The sequence below is a fragment of the Stegostoma tigrinum genome, chromosome 24, assembly GCF_030684315.1.
Source record: "Stegostoma tigrinum isolate sSteTig4 chromosome 24, sSteTig4.hap1, whole genome shotgun sequence".
Classification (NCBI taxonomy): Eukaryota; Metazoa; Chordata; class Chondrichthyes; order Orectolobiformes; family Stegostomatidae; genus Stegostoma; species Stegostoma tigrinum.
The window spans coordinates 7,244,619-7,266,731 of NC_081377.1; the positions used below are offsets into that span (position 1 = coordinate 7,244,619).

Sequence of the window (22,113 nt, forward strand, 5' to 3'; positions counted from 1 at the left end):
GATAATCAGGATTTGAAACGGTTGTGAAATTATTATTTACTGTCTTTAGCAGAGCACATGGTAAGTAATATCAGGTCAGCGGCTAAGAAGAAAAGACTCCTTGAAGAGTTGGTGAAACACCTCTATCCTGAAGAAGAATAACTCTGTTCCCCTCATGATTGTGCACAGCTAGCTAGAATTGGCAAAAACTAAGATTGAGTTATAAAGAAAGGAAAGAAATTAAGTTATATTTGTTTGTGGGCATCACTAGCTAGGCCAGCATTTATTGTCTGTGGGCATCACTAGCTAGGCCAGCATTTATTGCCCAGCAAGCAATTAAGAGTCCCATATTGCTTTGTTCAGAAGTGTCATGTGGGGAGCAGTTTTCCTTCCCTGAAAGAATTAGTTAACCAAATGAATTTTTATAACCATCAAGAGTGGTTACTTGGCTCTTTATTCCTATTTGCTTTTTAAATTTCAAATTTCATCATCTTCTGTAGTGAGATTTGAACTCATGTCCCGAAAGCAATGGCCTGCGGTTTAGGGAGTAATTAACCAGTGATATTACCACTATGTTACCACCTCCCCATAAGCAAGGAAGGAAATAGGGAATGATAGGAGACTGAAGATGAGAGAAAGAAAGATGAAAGAGCCTTGAAATGGAAGAGGGAGCTGTGAGTACACAAACTTGAGTTGGTGGGAAGACAATGCTAACTCAGGAGTAGAAGCTCATGCAATGAACAAACTGTAGTTGCATGTTAGTAACTAAGTTCAAGCTACACTGATACGATAAACATTGATTTTGATTTGGCAAGATGGTTATTATTCCTATGATATGTGAACTGTACATGGGGACACTGCAGAATCCCTACCATAGCACAATTTGAAGAAATTGCCTGGGAAATTGAATTTTCCGCTGGGCAATTCCTCCACACCTGGAATGCCCAGGAAGTTTTTAAATTGGAGACTTTGGGTCGTTCTGTTTAACTTAAGTAAAAGTGTTATTCGGAAAAAGTTAGACTGTTAAATACATAGTCTAATTCCCGAGCGACTATTTAATAGACCCCATATTTAGCTCATACACCCACAACTACCCCAAATCCCTCTGCAATCCCAATATGACACCCCACTGGGACCCAACATTTCCTCCCCCACCTCCCCGCTAAACTGGAGCTTACTACCCTACTGTCACTGCCACTGGTCCCAACCTTTAACCTCTCCTCACTCCTGCTGTTTCAACTGTCACCAGACTGGGACCCCACCAGCACGACTGGATCTAGAATGTATTCTCTTTGGAATTGGAAGATTGGTGGGTTGTTGGGTTAAAGACTGTTGACTTTGAAACTATAATAGGCAGTTTGAGGTGGAAATTCCCTCAGACTGAAATCTCTAAAATTTCTATCACTGAGGCCATTTTTCATGCTGAAACAGCCTAGTAGTCCATGGCAACATCTGGAGGAATGTTCATGTTGTGTATTCATTCACAAATGATGACCATCCTATTGAAACAAGCAATTTCTTTGTTGCATTCTTCTGGATCCCTGAACCAGGCTATTTCTTCTTGACCATCTCCAGGATCACTAGACATTGGCCTTCTCTTCTCCGTGGTGGCTCCCATCAGGTTGGTTGCAGCACATCTTCAATGTGTGTCAGCAGATGTCTATTCTTGATCTGCTGGTAAATCAGTGTTGAAGTGTGTAGACTCTCTAATTCGATTAGCTTGGATTCTTTTATTCAGCCTCAGTATTGGCGAAGCCATTATATTTACTTCCTCCGTTCTGCTACTTGAGGATTGCTTCTTACTTAGCATGATTTCTGTCACTGTTACTGAAGATTCTTCCTGAGAAGACAAGAAAATGAAATTCTCCACGTGAATTTGTATCATCTGAATCACTGCAGCGTCTAACATCAGATGTAAATCTTTCCGAACTTTGTTAACCAATCTGTGTCACACTCTGAGTTACCTCAGGGGAAAATGCAACAGTTAACTCAAGGAGGCTGTGCTTGACGATATGACTGCGAGTGTTTGCTTGCAAACCTTGCTGATGTTTGTGGCATGTACTCTCTCACGTGTTGATAGCAATGTAAAACATTTCTGCCGATACAGTATACTCACAGGTTTCCATCTTGCTTTCAATATGAAACAAACTTTTTTGTGCCGACATAACTAATTTCAACGGATTCTGTTTTCTGTTTGGGTTCTACCATCATGCGAGGAAGCCCTATGAAACATTCTCTCATTCTTCGTTGCAGGTTGATCCATGACAAGCTGTTCCTTAACCAAACATTCTTTGACTTGTTGTTCCATGACTATTTTCTGATTCAGCATGTGGATATACCTACAAGAGAAAGTGCAAAACTTTATCTACTCTTGGGAAATAAGGCAGGGCAGGTGACTGAGGTCTCAGTGGGAGAGCACTTTGAGGGCCAGTGACCATAATTCTATTAGTCTTAAAATAGTGATGTAAAGTATAGACCGGATCTAAAAGTTCTGAAATGGAGAAAGGCCAATTTTGATGGGATTAGGCAAGAACTTTCAAAAATTGATTGCGGGCAGATATTTGCAAGTAAAGGGACAGCTGGAAAATGGGAAGCCTTCAAAAATGAGATAATGAGAGTCCTGTGATGTGCTGTTAGGGTGACGGGCAAGGCTGGTAGGTATAGGAAATGCTGGATGACTAGAGAAATTGAGGTTTTGGTTAAGAATAAGAAGGAAGCATATGTCAGATAGAGGTAGAAGAGATTGAGTGAATCCCTAGAACAGTATAAAGGCAGTAGGAGTATACTTAAGGGGGAAATCAGGAAGGCAAAAGGGGAAAGTAAGATAGTTTTGGCAAATACAGTTAAGCAGAATCCAAATGGATTCTACAAATACATTAAGGACAAAAGGGCAACAAGAGAGAGAATAGGGTCCCTTAAGGATCAGCAAGGCCACTTATGTGTGGAACTGCATCTTAAAATGCATAGAGGTGGATAAATCCCTGGGATTTGATCAGGTGTACCCCAGAACTTGTTGGGAAGCTAGGGAAGAGATTGCTGGGCCCCTTGCTGAGATATTTGTATCATTGATAGTCACAGGTGAAGTGCCGGAAGACTAGAGGTTTGCTAACATTGTACCACTATTTAAGAAAGGTGGTAAGGAAAAGCCAGGAAACTATTGACCAGTGGTGGGCAAGTTGTTGGAAAGAATCCCGAGGGACAGGATTTACATGTATTTGGAAAGGCAGGGACTGATTATGATTACAAAGTGTGAAGCTGGATGAACACAGCAGGCCAAGCAGCATCTCAGGGGCACAAAAGATTAGTCAACTTTGTCTTTGTGCATGGGAAATCGTGTTTCATGAACTTGAGTTTTCTGAAGAAGTAACAAAGAGGATTGATGAAGGCAGATTGGTGGACCTGATCCATATGGACTTCAGTAAGGCATTTAACAAGTTTCTCATGGTAGATGTGTTAATGAGGTTAGATCACACAGAATACAGGGAGAACTGGTTATTTGTACACAGAGATGGCTCGAAGGTAGAAAACAGAAGATGTTATGGGAGGTTGCTTTTCAGATGGGAGGCTTGTGACCAGTGGTGTGCCACAAGGAATGGTGCTGGGTCCACGGCTTTTCATCATTTACATAAATGATTTGGACATGAACATAGGAGGTATGGGTAGGAAGTTTGCAGATAACAACAAAATTGCAGATGTGTTGGATAGCGAAGAAGATTACCTCAGAGTACAATGGGATCTTGAACAGATGGGCTAATGGGCTGAAGAGTGGCAGATGGAGTTTAATTTTGATAAATGTGTGGTGCCAGATTTTGGAAAGGCAAATAAAGGGTGGACTTATACACTTAATGGTAAGGCCCTCAGGAGTGATGCTGAACAAAGAAAACTTGGAGTGTAGTTTATTGTTACTTGAAAGTGGAAGCACGGGTAGATAGAATAGTGAAGAAGGTGTTTGGTATGCTTGCCTTTTTTGGTCAGTGCATTGAGTATAGGAGTTGGGAGGTCATGTTATAGCTGTACACTACATTGGTTAGGCCACTTTTGCAATACTGCAAGCAATACTGGTCTTACTACAACAGGAAGGATGTTCTATGTACAATTGGGTGGACAGGTGATGATGTTAAACCTATCAAGGGATAAAAGAAGCATCAGAAAAGATTCACAAGGATGTTTCCAGGATTGGAAGATTTGTGCCACAGGGAGATGCTGAATAGGCTGAGGCTATTTTCCCTGGAGTGTCAGAGGCTGAGGGGTAAACCTATAGAGGTTTAAAGAATCATGAGGTGCATGGATGGGGTAAATAGGCAAGGTCTTTTTCCTGGGGTGGGGGAGTCTAAAACTAGAGGGAATAGGTTTAAGGTCAGAGAGGAAAGTTTTAGAAGGGACCTAAAGGGCAACTTTTTCATACACAGAGTGGTGTGTGCATGGAATGAGTTGCCAGAAGTGGTGGAGGCTTGCACAAGTACAACATTTAAAAGGCATTTGGATGGGTATATGAATAGGCAGAGCTTAGAGGCATATGGGCCAAATGTTGGCAAATGGGAGCAGATTTATTTAGGCATGGATGAGTTGAACCAAAGTGTCTGTTTTTGTGCTGTATATTTCTGACTCCTGGATCAACTGTTTCTTGTCTCTAACTAGATTGACTTCTTCTGCCCTTTGAAAAAGATTGAGTTCAAGACATGCATTCATACTAAAGAGTGAGCATTAGTAAATGTATAAATTCTCTGCTCTCTGAAGCTACTTGTGTTGGAGGTTTGGTTGTAGTATACCTTTAATCATAGGTGATGGACCTCTTGGCCCTTTTGTTTATGCCTTTGTCAGCTATTGACAGTTTTTTTTAAAGCCATTCTTCATAATCTGACAATATAGTGAGACTTGTCCTTGTATCAAGCTTAAAAGGCTTAGTCTGGAACATTTATTTCTGTAGGAATGCTTTAAGTTTTACTTTTATTATGGACTGTTCCCATTCCTTCTAGGATACATATTTGAATTATTAATAGATTCCCAAGCTTGTTGAACCTTTCTGTTAAATCTTGTTCCGACAAGAATTTTATTTGTTCTGAGGTTAACATAATTGTCAATGGCTTTCAATACTTATTCAAAACTTTCTGGTGCTTCTTTTATCCCCTGATGGGTTATGACATCATCAGCTGTACTCCCAATTGCACACAGAAATGCATTAGCTTATTCAGTTTCTGATTTACCAACTAATTTGGAAGCAATTATCTATCTTAAGAATTGTTTTCTCCAAAATGTCAAATCCCATGCTGTTTGGCCCATCACTGAAATTAAATCTTCCCAGCAGTATTATATCTGATGCCATGTCTTCCTAATGTGCTTATTTATTTTCCATATTTAAAAACCACCTTTGTCATGCATCAAGTTGGGGTGAAGCTTGGAACTCCTAGCTTAAAGATAAAGAAGCTACCCACTGCACCACAAGACTTCCATAGAACTACACACTTGGTTTAAGTGATATGTTTTCAGGAGGAGCATATAAAGTTTAGAGTACAGGACCAAGGCAGCAGAAAATACAGCTGCTAAGATTTAGTCGAGGCTATTGGAGGTGCACAAGAAGCCGAAGTTGAATGAATATAGAGATCTCAGAGGGTTGTCAGTCTGGGAGAGATTATGTCAATGGGGGGAGATGTTCATGGAGGGATTGAACATGAGGATGAGAATTTCAAAACTGAGATGGTGTTATCAAAGAGTGATTGAAGTAGGTTTTCCTATCTGTACCTGAATAGCTCTTCTTCAATTAATTGTGTGCGAGTCAACAAAAAAAAGACTTGTCGCCACCAAGTGGCTGAACATCCAAACTTATGAAGTTAAATAAGACCTAATGTTCAAGTTTCTTCCAGTTGACTCTTTTTGAGTGATCTGCCCAAAAATATTTAGTGTAACCGACACATCAGACGTATTTTTACATGCAATAGAAGACCACATATCCCATTTATTTATATGTTGAGGTGCAAATGTCAGCAATTACATTTTCTGATACATTCTGTTGCAAAGCAAACATCAAAATGGAACTAAACGTCCCATTGCTGCCCAGCCCTGTCTGCTCACTATCCAACTCTCATTAGTACAGAAGAGCAACTTTGACCACAAGTCCATCAGGGAGCATTCCATGTGTAACTTCCTCAAGGTCTTGCAGGTGTAGAAAAGGAACTGGATCCTATTGAATGGTTCTCTCAAAGTCATTTAACAGAATTGCTCACTACATTCAAACCAACACTGAGATGTAACTGGCTGATAGTGACCAACTCCCTCTTTCTACATGCCCAGACTCTCAGTGCCTCTGCCACTACTCACGAAGGAAGCAGACCAGCATACAGCTCCTCATGTGAGTCTCGGAAAAATGCAGAGTTAACGCTTGAGCCCTGGACATTATTTAGACTTGAAATGTTAACTTCTCTCTCTACAAGTACTGACAAACCAGCTGAGTTTTTCCAGCACTTTCTGTTTGTTTCTCAGATTTCCAGCACCTGCACTTCTACTTACTGGAAAAAAATATTTATTTACATTGAATTTCATCCTGGATAACTCCTTATCTCAAGACTCAGTGGTCTACCTCCCCAAGGATGCATATAGAAATAAACAACAACTTTGGCATGCTGTCCATATATTCTGTGAATGATGCTGTTTGTTCTGCCTGAAACTTACTGGTCTTCTAGTAGAAAGAGCAGTTCACAACCGAGTGTTATAGATTGGCACATTCTATGGTCTGTGATTACATGTGGGGGGCAGTAGAAGCTTTTTATTTTGCACTCATCAGAACACAAGTAACAGATGTGAACAAAGGAATATGATTTTACACAACATAGGAAGAGGGTGCTATTGGTTGGGCTATCATTGGCATGTAGATGAACAAGAACAATTAACTGTCAATCTTAAACAGAAAAAAAAAACAAAGAACTGCGTATGTTGGAAATCAGAAACCAAAACTGCCGGATTCTGAAGGGTCATGGACCCAAAACGTTAACTCTGCATTTCTATCCACTGACGCTTCCAGACCTGCTGAGCTTTTCCAGCAGTTTCTGTTTCTTTAACTGTCAATCTTAATGTTCAGCTCAGCTAAGTAAAGTCTGATTGGTCATGATTTTGCCAGTCTAGTGCAGATTTGATTTAAGTTAGAAACAATACTGATCAATGGAGGGCAGTGACTTCCTCAGTGCAGTGCAGTTCTTGCTTTCCAGTTCAGCTTAGAGCAAGTGTCAACATTTCAGTCTCTGGTTTCTCTACAATATCTCAAACATCTGCTGCTTCTGATTGGAAAGCAAGATAACATCATTATCAAATTTGATGCGTGCTTTTGTCACAGTATATCACTGCTTCTTCACTCTTTCCAAGCCACAACCCACAGCCTGATCAGTGACATCATTACACCCTGATTGCAGAATATTGCTAACTTGATTAAGGGATGCATGATCAATCTCCAATTGGCTCTGAAGGTGATGGGCATTGACTAATGTCAGCTCCCATTATTTCCTGATTGGCTCCTTCATCTGTCGATTATCCATGGGCACATCCTCCTCATTATGTTTTGTTTATTGTCCCTTCTCTGAGTTTGGGGGTCCAGCTTTGAATTCTGCCACAGCAGATGGTGGAATTTGAATTCAATAAATATCTGGAATTAAGAATCTAATGTCAACCATGAATCCATTGTTGATTATCAGAAAATCTGTTCACTATTGTCCTGTAGGAAAGGAAACTGCCATTCTTACCTGGTCAGTCCTACATGTGACTCCAGACCCACAGCAATGTGGTTGACTCTGAACTGCCTTCTGGGCAATTAGGGATGGACAATAAATGCTGCTTAGACAGCAATGCCCTCACCCCGTTAATGTATAAAAATTTGTTGCTAAACTAAGAGATGGTTCTATATGTCCTGTATCCATTTGGCCCCCTAGAAAAGGGAAACGCTAAACTATCAAAACCAAATGTTTGATATTCTTGAGCTTGTCATCTCAATTCTTAGTTAATTGGAGAAGTTTGTATTAAATCAGATAAATAGCAACATGAAAATATAGAAACAAAGCCAAAAACGGGAATTGCTGGAAAAGCTTAGCAGGTCTGGCAGCATCTGTGGGGAGAAATCAGAGTTAACGTTTCAGGTCCAGTGACTCTTCCTCAAAACTGATGGTCGGTAGGAAGAAGTTGATATTTATACAGAAGTTGCGTTGGGGGAGAGTCAACAATAGGGTGAGATAGAACACAAAGAGAGAGAAAAACAGGTGGAAAGATAAAGGAGTAGTTAAAGGCACAACTGGATCTGCTAGTAGGTGCTATTAATAGCTGAGAATGGGTTGTGTGTGGTAGCAGCCCTGGTGTATGGGGTTTAGGGTAAGGACATGGCCTCAAGCCCTCAAATTATTGACCTTGATACTGAGTACAGAAGGATGTAGAGTTCCTAAGCGGACAATGAGGTGTTGTTCTTCCAGCACGCACCAAGCTTCAGTGGAGCACTGCATCAAGCCTGACAGAGATGAAGGCCAGGGAACATGCTGATGTGTTGACATGGCAGGCAATGGGAAGTTCAAGGCCATTTTTACAGAGATAAGAGATAGTGATGGATTAAATAAATGAGCAAAATGGTGTATAATGTGGTAAAATGTCAAGTTGTTGATTTTGCAAGGGAAAACAAGTGAACAGGATATTATTTAAATGGAGAAAAACTGCAGTAGAAAGGGACTTGGGGGTAATTGTGCATGAGACACAGAAAGCAAGCACATAGCTGCAGCAGGTAATCAGGAAGACTAATGTAAAATTGACCATTATCTCAAGGAGTTTGGAGAATAAGAATAGGGAATTCTAACCACAACTGTACAAGATGCTGGTGAGACCACATTTGGAGTATTGTGAGCAGTTTTGGTCCCCTTATTTAGAGAAAGATATTATTTCATTGGAAGCAGTTCAGAGAAGGTGCACTAGGATGATCCCCAGTTTGAGGGATTGTTTTATTTGCAAGAGCTAAACATGTTTGGACCCATGTTTGAACAAGGAGGCACTAACTTAAGGCTGGGATGAGAAGGAATTTCTGAGAGGTTTGACAGCTTTTGGAACTCCTTATCACAGAGATGCTGGGGGTAGAGACCCTGTATATATTTGAGATAGACAGATTTTAGATCAGTAAGGGACTCAAGGGTTATGGGGAAAGTGCAGGAAATTGGTCATGAGGAATGTCATATCAGCCATGATCCTCTGGAATAAGACAGCATGCTTGAAGGACTGAATGGCCTACTCCTGTTCTTATTATTTCAGAGGTCTTGTCAGCCGAGGGCAGCTCAGTGGCTAGCATTGCTGCCTCACAGCCAGGGCCTTGGTTTCAATTCCAGCCTTGGGGGAGTGTCGGTGTGAAGTTTGCATGTTCTCCATGCGTCTGCATGGGTTTCTTCTCAGTGCTCTGGTTTCCTTCTACAATCCAAATATGAGCAGATTAGGGTGGATTGGCCATGCTAAATTGCCCATAGTGTCCAGGGACGTGCAGATTATGTGATTTATCCATGGTAAAACAGCAGGGTTACACGGACAGGGGTTGGGTCTGTGTGGGATGTTCTTCAGAGGGTCAATGACAACTCAACTAACTTAATGGCCTACTGTTACACTGTAGGTATTCTATGTTGAGCATTTTCCTCTCTCAATTTGCAGGCATTCAAATGATGATGTGTGTTGCTACTTTGGCGACCAATATGGATATGCATCTGAAACTAATAAAATTCACTGATTGAACTAGGAACCTCTGGATCTTCAGGCTAACATGCTCCCAGCTAAGTTATTTCAGCAACAACCTTCCTCTACCACTTATCATTGACGATTTGACTTTGAGAGGTCAAATGTTAAAAGCTTTGTTGTCTTTGTAGTGTTTGAATGCCTGGAAAGAGTTTTTAATTACCTTTTTCTTAAGAAATGGTAAAAGACTGTAAAAAAGTTGCTTATAATCTCAAAGCCATAAAAAATTAATACAGGAAATTATAAAGTACTAATCGAAATAAATTGTGATAGAGGGTATGCAAGAAGTTGCAGTGATGAAATATTTTTACTCAATCAGTACTTAGTCTTGTTAATAAAATTTGTAAAAGATTATCCAGTTGCAAAGCTACATTGTTACAAAGTTAACTTTAATACAACTGTTAAGTTTAGCTACATATAATTGTTCTGCCTCTCAAGCAAATAAAAACAAAAGCATAGCTGGTGATCACGACTTTTATTTCTGTAACAATTTTCTGCCTTATTTGTTGCTGTTAAGGAGTTAATAAATTGGGGGTGTTTCAAATCTGCCCTATTCAATCTTGAAGTTTGCATGTTCTAACAATCATGAAGTGGGACTGAGCTAATCGGGGCTTTCTGTCCATTGCCACTATCTCATGTTGCATTACTTGTTGAGTGAGGCTAAACAAAGTCACATTGAAGTACCAAAATCTACATTAATCACAGCTAAGCAGAATAAAATATTAGATTAATCAATGAACATGCATAGCACATACATAGAACATAACAGCACAGTACAGGCCCTTCAGACCTCGATGTTGTGCTGACCTGTCATACCAATCTCAAGCCCATCTAACCTACACTATTCCATGTACGCCCATATGCTTATCCAATGACGACTTAAATGTACCTAAAGTTGGCAAATCTACTACCGTTGCAGGCAAAGCGTTCCATTCCCTTAATACTCTCTGAGTAAAGAAACTACCTCTGACATCTGTCCTATATCTTTCACCCCTCAGTTTAAAGCTATGCCCCCTTGTGCTCGCCGTCACCATCCTAGGAAAAAGGCTCTCCCTATCCACCCTATCTAGCCCTCTGATTATTTTATATGTTTCAATTAAGTCACCTCTAAAACTTCTTCTCTCTAATGAAAACTGCCTCAAGTCCCTCAGCCTTTCCTCATAAGACCTTCCCTCCATACCAGTCAACATCCTAGTAAATCTCCTCTGCACCCTTTCCAAAGCTTCCACATCCTTCTTATAATGTGGTGACCAGAACTGTACGCAATACTCCAAGTGCGGCCGCACCAGAGTTTTGTACAGCTGCAGCATAACCTCTTGGTTCCGGAACTCGATCCCTCTATGAATAAAAGCTAAAACACTGTATGCCTTCTTAACAGCCCTGTCAACCTGGGTGGCAACTTTCAAGGATCTGTGTACATGGACACCGAGATCTCTCTGCTCATCTACACTACTAAAAATCTTACCATTAGCCCAGTACTTTGCATTCCGGTTACTCCTACCAAAGTGCATCACCTCACACTTGTCTGCATTAAACTCCATTTGCCACCTCTGAGCCCAGCTCTGCAGCTTATCTGTGTCTCTCTGCAACCTACAGCATCCTTCGTCACTAACCACAACTCCACCGACCTTAGTGTCGTCTGCAAATTTACTAACCCATCCTTCCACGCCCTCATCCAGGTCATTTATAAAAATGACAAACAGCAGTGGACCCAACACCGACCCTTGAGGTACACCACTAGTAACTGGTCTCCAGGATGAACATTTCCCATCAACTACCATCCTCTGTCTTTTTTCATCAAGCCAATTTCCGATCCAAACTGCTATATCTCCCACAATTCCATTCCTCCGCATTTTGTACAATAGCCTATTGTGGGGAACCTTATTGAACGCCTTGCTGAAATCCATATACACCACATCAACCGGTTTACTCTCATCTACCTGTTTGGTCACCTTCTCAAAGAACTCAATAAGGTTTGTGATGCACGACCTACCCTTCACAAAACCATGCTGACTATCCCTAATCAATTTATTCTTTTCTATAGGATTATAATCCTATCCCTTATAACCTTTTCCGACACTTTACCAACAACTGAGGTAAGGCTCACTGGTCTATAATTACCAGGGTTGTCTCTACTCCCCTTCTTGAACAGGGGAACGACATTTGCTATCCTCCAGTCATCTGGGACTATCCTGTAGACAATGACGAGTTAAAGATCAATGTCAAAGGCTTGGCAATCTCGTCCCTGGCTTCCCAGAGGATCCGAGGATAAATCCCATCCGGCCCAGGGGACTTATCTATCTTCACCCTCTGTAGGATTTCTAATACCTCTTCCTTGTGAACCTCAATCCCACCTAGTCTAATAGCCTGTATCTCAGTATTCTCCTCGACAACATTGTCGTTTTCTAGAGTGAATACTGTTGAAAAATATTCATTTAGTGCTTCCCCTATCTCCTCTGACTCCACACACAACTTACCACTACTATCCTTGATTGGCCCTAAGAGTGCATTAAGAGTGCAATTATAACTAAGTTAATTCTATCATGAAATGTTAATTTCCCTCCTATTGCTACATTACATCCATGGGCAAGATTGCAGCTGCAGAAATATTTTGCACCTTTGAGAACTTGCAATGCTAGAGGTTGAAGAAGGCAGATTTAATGTGCTCCCACTCATGATTTCCTTATCACTAACAAGGAGGGCAGAAAGGTTTTACTGCAAAAGAAAATCATAGTCAGAGCTGAAACAAAAACAGAAGTTGCTGGAGAAACTCAGCAGGTCTGGCAGCATCTGTGCAGAGACAGCAGAGTTAATGTTTTGGGTCTTATGACCTTTCTTCAGATGAGGTCAGAATTTGCTTTTGGAGTGCTGCACCTTTTTCACTTGACAAAGGGGCAGTGCTGAAAAAGCCGGTGATTTCAAATAAACCTGTTGGACTATAACCTGGTGCCATGCAAATTTTGACCTTGTCCATCCCAATCCAACATCATTTCCGTATCACTTCTTCAGATAGACACAGCTGGTGCACTTTGTTTCAATTTGAGTTAGAGGCGAAACAATTATATGTGGCTAATCTTAGCATTTGTAACAGAATGAACTTTGTAACCCTCAGTCACCCGTATGTTGTAAGTTCCTCTCCTATTCTTAATGCTAGGTCCCAGCTAGCGAATAGCCAGAGAAAAGAGAAACATGACGACAAATGTACTCTGTCACTGTTGAGAAGAAGTGGAACTGCAGAATCTCAGGTCTTCTGCAAATCTGCAAATACTCTGGATGCCGGGAATCTGAAATAAAAACAGGAAGTGCCAAAGAAGAAACAGGACTCGCTTAGCTTTGGAAACCTGGTCAGCATGGACAAGTTGGGCTGAAGGGCATGTTTCCGTGCCGCGTGACTCTATCATTCGAAGAAACACAGCAGGTCTGGCAGCCCATTTTGAGTCCAGTATGACTCTTCTTCAGAGTTTCATTGCACAACTAAACATCTTAAAACCTGATACAATTATCGCCAATGCTATCTTAAACATCACTGCATCAGACATAAGTTAACTATCTGCTCTTTGCAAATAATTTTGAGCCTGTGTAAATATGTTGCATTACTAATTTTCATGTTTCTCTTTGCTAACTGAAGAAAGCTTGGTTTTAAATGGCTCCTTTTAAAACTTAAGTTCATGTGGCCTGGAAAAAAAGTATCCGTAAGGAAAAGCTCCTCTTTAAGTTAACCTTATGGCAACCAACTGATGGTGTGGGTGAATAAAGAAGGGAGCCAGTTTATCCCTCCTTACCAGGATGTGTAACAATTTGAGATATTCTATCTGGAACCATAACAACTTGAGGAACCTTGACTTAGAATAACACAGCAAATTTCCTTTTAACCGGCACTTGATGAACCGATAAACTGACAATAATTACATACCTGAAAACTGGAAGGTTACTGAATTTTCACAATCTCCACGATGTCCAAGAAGTCAGTTGGGGTGTGAATGAGAAGACTCTCTGCCCTTAAATTTTATTTAAGGCAACGTTGCGTTATTGTTTAATCTATTTATGCCATAAATAAAGTATGACAGTGATGTGTATACTCCCTGCATTATGTTTCTATTACTTGGTGTGTGCTTTTACATTAGATATGTGGATCTCTTGATCAACTGGAATATTTGATCAACCGGCAATCCTGGGTCCCGTAGCAAACCTTTTATTAACCGGTTTCTGTCTTGTATTTTGTTAATTGTGAAATATTTTGCAGCATTCTGAGGTTACATCTCCAGCCCTACACCCATCCCTGGAGCATGTGAGCAACAAAGACACCTACATCAGACTCCTCCCTGTTGACTCCAGGTCCGCCTTCAACACCATTAGCCCCTCCAGACTCATCTCAAAACTGTATGACCTTAGACTTGGCTCTGCCCTCTGTAAATGGATCCTCAGCTTTCTGGCCCACAGGCCTCAATCAGTGAGGATAGGTATCTGCACCTCCTCCACAGTAACACTCAACACTGGAGCACCCCCCCCCCACCACCAAGGATGCATTCTCAGCCCCCTACTGTACTCCCTTTACACCGATGGCTGTGTTGCCAAATTCTGAATGAATGCCATCCACACATTCGCTGGTGACACCACCGTAGTGGGACAGATATCTAACAACGACAAGTCAAAATACAGAAGGGAGATAGAGGTCTTGGTGATGTGGCGCAATGAAAGCAATCTGTCTCTCAACTATAGTGAAACTAAAGAACGGATCATCATCTTCAGAAAGAAAGGAGGAGAACACACTCCCATCTGCATCACCGGAACTGAAGATGAGAGGGTGAAGGCCATCAAGTTTCTTTGGTGATAACTGACAACCTGTCCTGGACTTCCCATGGAGATGCAACAGTCAAGAAGGTACGACAATGCCTCCTCTTCCTCAGGCAGCTAAGGAAGTTTGGCACGTCCGTAAGGTCCCTCACCAACTACCATAGATGCATCATTGAAAGCAAACTGTCCAGGTGCATAATGGTCTGGTATGGCAACTGCTCTGCCTAGGACTATAGGAAATGGCAGAAAGTGTACAGCCCAGACTATCACAGAAACCAACCTTCCATCTATGGACTCTGTTTACATGACTCGCTGCTGCAGAGCGGCTGCTGGCATAATCAAAGACACATCATACCCCGGTAATGACCTCCTGCAACCCCTACCATCGGGCAGATGATACAGAAGCCTGAACACACACATGAGCATGTTCAGGAACAGCTTCTTCCCAGCCATTATCAGACTGATGAAAGGACTCTCTAGCCTCAAGTGATGCTGATCTTACTAACGTTGATCTCAGCTAGTGCACACTCTGTGCAATGTAACCTGTATGTCTCTAAGTCTTTTTGATCTGTACACCCTTGGTTGCTGTGATCTGTCCAAACCACTCATAAACAAAGCTTTTCATTGTATTTCAGTATATGTAACAATAAATCAATGAAGATTATGTAAGTCGCAATATAAATGATAGTTCTTTCATTCTCCTTTGTCTAGTTCAATGATGGTATGGCCCAGGATTATTATGTAAGCCTTTTATTCTATACGCGGCTGCCGATGCATACTTCTTTACATTCTGAGAGATGAACTGGAAATCACTCCAACAGGATAGAATGAGAAACTACTTTACTCTGAAGAGATGAATGAAGATATTAGAATTTTCCATTGAGATATTATCCATTGGCCACCATACAATACTTGGGGTATGATTTGAACTTTTGCAATATTAATATGTGGTTTGATGATTAGTCGGAGCTCTATATGTGTGGAACAGACATTACTTATAAATTGTTGATTAAAGTACTCAATTCCTTTATTTTAAAGCTTATACAGCATTGGTCTCCTACTTTAAGGAAGGAAACAAATGCATTGGCAGCAGTTCAAGCAGTTCATACTTGAAATGTGTCGGTCATCTGAGGAAGAAAGGTTGGAGAGGCAAGGGTTGTATTTGCCACAGTTTAGAGGAGGTGACTTAATTGAAATTTATCAGATCCTTATGGAACTAGACAGGGTCAACATGGAGAGGATACTTTCTCTTGTAGAGAAATTTAAAACTGTCTGGGGTTGGTGGGGCACTGTTTAACAATAAATGGTTTCCATTTAAAGCAGAAATGAGGGGGAAATGTTTATTCACAGATGATGACAGAAGGTATTCTGACCGTGAGCATTCTAACGACTGATTTCGAAGTGTTAACTCAGTTTCTCTTTGACAGGTGCGCCAGACTTGCTGAGGTTCTTCAGTAATTTCTATGTTGCTGCTGAGTGTTTAGAACTCTCTTCCTCAGTTATTATTTTTAAGAGGAAAGTAGATGGAATCTTGGAATCAATGGGGTGAAAGGTTATCAGGAGATAGGTGGGAATGTGCAGTCATCAGGTCAGCAATGATTTTATTAAATGGTGGAGCAGTCCCCTCTGGAATGGCCTACTGCTGTTACTGATTCATGGTTTGTATCTCATTGAAAAGTACAGCAATCACCTCATTTTAAACATAAGTTGTGGTAGCTAAGGTTTGTCATTTCATTCATTAACACATTTGTTCTGAACGCTTTTAAAGGTGCCATGTATGCACAGGAGATTTTTGCTAACTATTGTGATGCTGTCAATATTGTGATGTTGTTACTGACAATACCTAATGTGAAATCAGAACTTCGAACATTTTCTTCATGAACAATAAATCACTTTCAGACATGCTGATATTACAAAATGTACCATATGGAGTATAAAAATAGGGAAATTTTGCTGAACGTATAACCACCTGTCAAATCACAGCTGGAATACCGTGAACAGTTCTGGGTTTCTCATCAACAGTCATATTAGCATTGGAGGAAGGCCAATAAAGGTTAGATTTAGATTGAGATTTACTTATTTGTCACATGTACTAAGTATGGGAATACATAAGTACAGAGAAAATGCACAAAGTCGTTATTCACTAGCACCCACTTTGTTACAAAAACCATAATTAAAAGATTTAACAGAGCCAGAAGGTAAGCATGAGAAAAAGTTTAGATCTCAGAGTCCTAAGTTCCATCTCCACAATGGTCCAGGCGCCGCTCCAATCGCGAGGACGCTCTCACAGCTGTTACCGCCTCACCAGCCCGCTCTCACCACCGTCACAGCCTCACCAGCCCGCTCTCACCACCGTCACAGCCTCACCGGCCCGCTCTCACCACCGTCACAGCCTCACCAGCCCGCTCTCACCACCGTCACAGCCTCACCGGCCCGCTCTCACCACCGTCACAGCCTCACCAGCCCACTCTCACCACCGTCACAGCCTCACCGGCACAGTCTCAACATCCCCACCTCACTGGCCCACTCTCAATGTCACCGCCTCATGGGTCCAACTCTCACCATCGTCACTGCCTCACCACCCCACTCTCACCGTCACCGCCTCACCAGCCCACTCTCACCCCTGTTACCACCTCACTGGCCGCCCTCTCAATGTCACCACCTCACCGGCCTGCTCTCACCATCACTGCTCTCACCGCCATCACAGCCTCACTGGACCACTTTCACCATCATCACTGCCCTCACCGGCTCAATCTCACTGCTGTCACCATCTCACAGGCCTGCTCTCAACACTGTCACCGACTCACTGGCCCACTCACACTGTCGCTGCCTCACGGACCCGCCCTCACCCCTGTCACTGCCCTCGCCGCCGTCACTGCCCTCACTGGCCTGCTCTCACCGCCGTCATTGCCCTCACTGGCCCACTCTCACCGCCATCACTGCCCTCACCAGCCTGCTCTCACTGCCATGACTGCCCTCACCGGCCTGCTCTCACCCCCGTCACTGCCCTCACCGGCCTGCTCTCTCCGCTGTCACTGTCCTCACCAGCTCATTCTCACCCCGTCACTGCCCTCACCGGCCCACTCTCACTGCCATCACTGCCCTCACCAGCCTGCTGTCACCGCCGTCAATGCCCGCACTGGCCCACTCTCACCGCCGATGTCACACCAGCCCACAGGTGATCCACAGTACACGGCCCCTGTGTTCAGCTCCTGCCACATGGTTCTCAGTCATAACCCGACTCCTTAGGTAGGTAGTTAAAAGGGCAGGGGATGGGGCTGCTACAGAGAGGAGAGAGAAGAACAAGAAGAAAGAAAGGAAAAGGAAAGTGAAATGGCCAGCAGAGTGGAGGTTCACCAGCTTGGTTCGGGATTTGGCAGAATTGTCTCGTGAGGAAAGAATGAGCTGCTCTTATTGGTGTTTCGAAGAACAAAAGGTAATTTTATTGACACATGCAAGATTCGTAGGGCCCTGACAGAGTTGGTGAGGAAAATGTGTTTGCCCCTGTGGGAGACTTAAGACCAGAAGGCATAATTACAGAGTAAAGAGTTGCTAAGTTAGGACAGAGATGAAAAGGAATATCTTCTCTGACAGGGTAGTGAATCTGTGGAATTCTTCACATTGGAGGGCTGTTGAGGCTGGGTTGTTAAGTGCTTCAAGATAGAGATATCGAGATTTTTAATTAATAAGGGAATCAGTCAGGGAAAAAAGCAGGAAGCTGGAGTTAAGGATTATTAAATCAGCCATGATTTTACTGAACGGTGAAGGAGACTCAATGACTACTTCTACTCATTATTCTTATTAAGACAATGTATTTATACACTTAAATAATAATTAAGTATTAATAAGTGAATACCATCAGGAATATCCTTTCTTTCAAAAGCAGGTAAAGTTCTTGCAAAAGCCGACCAAAAACTGGTGGTTTTTAACTTAGCTCATCAACTCTGTGAACGCAGTATTGCAGAATAGCTTCTATGGGTGTTGAGGATCAGTAGGCATAATCTTTGAAACATGTCAAATCCAGCAAAAGTCCTGTGAACAAAATAAGAGGTGCCAGATATTGACCTGACCAGGGCTTTTGACATGATGAACCAGTAAGGCCGTGGTCTGTATAAATAAATCTGTCCTGAAAATTAATTGGCATCATTTGTGCATTTCATGATGGTCGGTGTGACGCTATGTGGTACCTCTCTCCATGTCTTTCTTGTGACTAATGGCACCAAACAATCCTGAATGTTGTGGCTATCACTAAAGAGAATGTGCTGGGTAAGGTGAAAGGTCAAAAGGTGGATAAATCACCCAGGCTGTATGAACCACACCCCAGATTAATGAAGGAGATAATGGAAGATATTGTAGAGGTATTGTGGTGATCTTTCAGGAATCACTGAAGTCAGATTTGATCCCAGAGGACTGGAAAATGACTAAAGTAACACTGCTGTTTAAAAAGGGAGGGAGATGAAACATGGGAAATTATAGGCCTGGCCTCTGTCATTGATAAGATTTGTGTCCATTATTAAGGATGAGATTGTGGTGTACTTGGAAGTGCATGTTAAAATAGGGCTGAGTCAGCACATCTTTGTCAAGGGGAAGTCATCATCACAGAGCCCCTACAGTGTAGAAATAGGCTATTCAGCCCACTGAGTCCACAATGACTCTTGGAAAAGCCTCACACCCAGACCCACCCTCCCACTCTATCTCTGCGTTACCACGGCTAACCCACCTAACCTGCACATCCCTAGGCACTACAGGGCAATTTAGCTTGGCCAATCCACCTAACCTGCACATCACTGACTTTGGGAGGAAACCAGGGCACCTAGAGGAAACCCACGCTGACACGGGGAGAATGTGCAAACTACACACAGATAGTAACCCGATGCTGGAATGAACTCAGGTCCCTGGTACTATGAGGCAGCAGCACCCTCCACTGCACCACCATGCCACCATGCATCTGTTAGCATTCTTTGATGAGGTAATGAACAAGTTAGACAAAGGAGAACCAGTTGATGTGATCTATTTGGATTTCCAGAAGGCCTTTGATGAGTTGTTACACTGGAGGCAGCAAAATAAGAGCCCATGGTGTTAGGGGCAAGATATTGGCATGGATATAGGATTGGCTGACTGGCAGGAGGCAGAGAGTGAGGATAAATGGATCTTTTTCAGGATGTTAAATGATAACATGGGCTTCCACAGGGGTCAGTGTTGGGGCTACAACTATTTACATCATATATTAATGACCTGGATGAATAAACTGAGGACATTGTTGCTAACCTTGCAGATGACACAATGATGCGTCGAGGAACAGGGAGTATTAAAAATCCAAGCAAGCTACAGACGGACTCGGACAAGCTACAAGAGAATACAATGTGGGCAAGTGTGAGGTTATGTGCTTTGGTAGGAAGAATAGAAGCACAGGCTATTTTCTAAATGGGGAAAGGCATTCGGACATCTTAAGAATAAAGGGACTTAGGAGTCCTAGTTCAGGAAGTTGGCAGTTAGGAAGGCAATGTTAGCATTCACTTGGAGAGGGCTAGAATACAAGGGTGTACTGCTGAGGCTGTGTAAGGGCTAGTCAGACCGCATTAGGAATACTGTGTGCAGTTTTGGGCTGACCTTGGAGAGAGCCCCGAGGAGATTTATGAGAATGATCCTGGGGCCAACGGCTTGTCAGATGGAGAAGCAGTTGAGGACTCTGGGTCTGTAGTCAATGGGATTTAGAAGGATGAGTGGGATTGAAACTGCTTGAAACTTACAGAATACTAGGAGGCCTGGTTAGAGTGGACATAGAGAAGATGTTTCCACTAGTGGAACTAGTGGAAACATCTTCTCTATGTCCACTAGTTTTTTTGGCGGGGGGGGGGGCCAAGCCCGAGTGAAGGGAAAGCCACTTATATGTGAGATGAGGTGGAATTTCTTCAGCCAGAGGGTGGTGAATCTGTCAAACTCGTTGCTGCAAAGGGCTGTGGAGGCCAAGTCATTGAGTGTATTTAAGACAGAGATAGATAGATTCTTGATTAGTAAGGGCATCCAGGGTTCTGGGAGGCCAGAGAATGGGGCTGAGAAACATATTGGCCATGATTGAATAGCAGAGCTAACTCAATAGGCCAGATGGTGTAATTCAGCTCCTATATCTTATGGTCTATATCTAATTTTATGGCTTCACCCTGATTGTCTTATCCTCTAAGTCACATTTCAGGATGAATGCAAAGATCTGGGCACAGGAGTATGTGGTAGTTATGGGTAGTAAGATGCTGTCCCCAATTCTCTTCCTTCTGACTGGTCCCAAAGACCTAATTGGCTTCTATTGGTAGAGGATCAACCATTATTAACACTTACTAAGAAGAATCCCTTGTCTTAACAGCACATTGTTTCTTGCATGATCGCAATTAATTGCATGGTGCAATAGTTTGTTTGAAAGGGGCATGGATAGAGTGAATAGCCAAGGCCTTCTCCCTAGGATGGAGGAGACCAAAACTGGAGGGCATGGCTTTAAGGTGAGAAAGATTTAACAGAGGCCTACGGGGACAACCTTTTCATGCAGAGGATGGTGTGTATATAGAATGTGCTGACAGAGGAAAATGGTGGGGGCTGGTACAGTAACAACATTTAAAATGTATCTGCATGGGTATCAGAATAGGAAGGATTTAGAGGGTTTTGGGCCAAATGCTCGGAAATGGGACTAGATTAATTTAGGATATTTGGTCAGCATGGACGAGTTGGACCAAAGGGTCTGTTTCCATGCTGTATAACTCTATAGCTCTACACAGATCTGTTTTGCATGAGATCTCAGGATGTTCTGCTCAACCAGGCAGCAGGACATTGACAGACTGGATGACATCCTCCGACATTACACAATGTAATAATAACAACACTTTGCACAATGGTGAAATCAACCACTGCCTGGCAAAAGCTCAGCATTAGCAGGCTCGCTTGAAGACTATGGAAAAAGCATTTAATTTGTGTCACTGAAAAGAAACAATTCTAACAGACGGTAATTTTTATATCGTCTTCATAGGTGCTAGAAATGAACAGTCTACTAACATCTCACAAAACAAACATAAGCATTCCAATTTTACTGCCTGAGATCTATTTGTAATATCAGGTGACAGGACAAAATTACCAAAAATGAGGAATTTGTGAAGGGCTGCATACCTGTAATTGAGGGCATGCTCATCAGAGGTCACTCGGCAGTCAGATGGTTCACTCATATGAAGGGCAATGCTCTACATCCAGCTCAACATGAGAACCCAGAACACACGATGTCTGAAACTTAGACATAAAGACAATTTGAGAGTCAGGCTCAGACATTGCAAACTAGATTCCAGCACAGGGAATAAACAACACCAGACTGACTTAAATGGAAAAGTCTCTATCATCAGATGATTTCTAAATGAGAAGAAATCAAAGTCGAGTATCTTCTTGGAAGCAAATACAGTTCAAAGCCAATGACTCCCTCAATCCCTGCTACACTGACTTCATATGCAGTATTTGCATTCCATCATGCACAGTTTTATAAGCGGATTAGTCGGAACAAAGATTTTTAACTTTTTTTTGGCATGCAGCTGGATCACACTTCAAATAAACCACAGTACTGGTCAAAATTAAGGAGGC

General features: G+C 42.3%; 1 long non-coding RNA gene across 1 annotated transcript; it reads right to left on the reverse strand.

Moving 5' to 3' along the window:
* Nucleotides 1–1,527: 1,527 nt before the first annotated feature.
* Nucleotides 1,528–21,754, reverse strand: LOC125465150 (uncharacterized). Its single transcript, XR_007250180.2, has 3 exons — nt 21,655–21,754; nt 2,096–2,318; nt 1,528–1,819 (listed from the first exon to the last, which is right to left on the reverse strand). It is a non-coding gene; the product is annotated as an uncharacterized LOC125465150 (long non-coding RNA).
* Nucleotides 21,755–22,113: the final 359 nt, after the last annotated feature.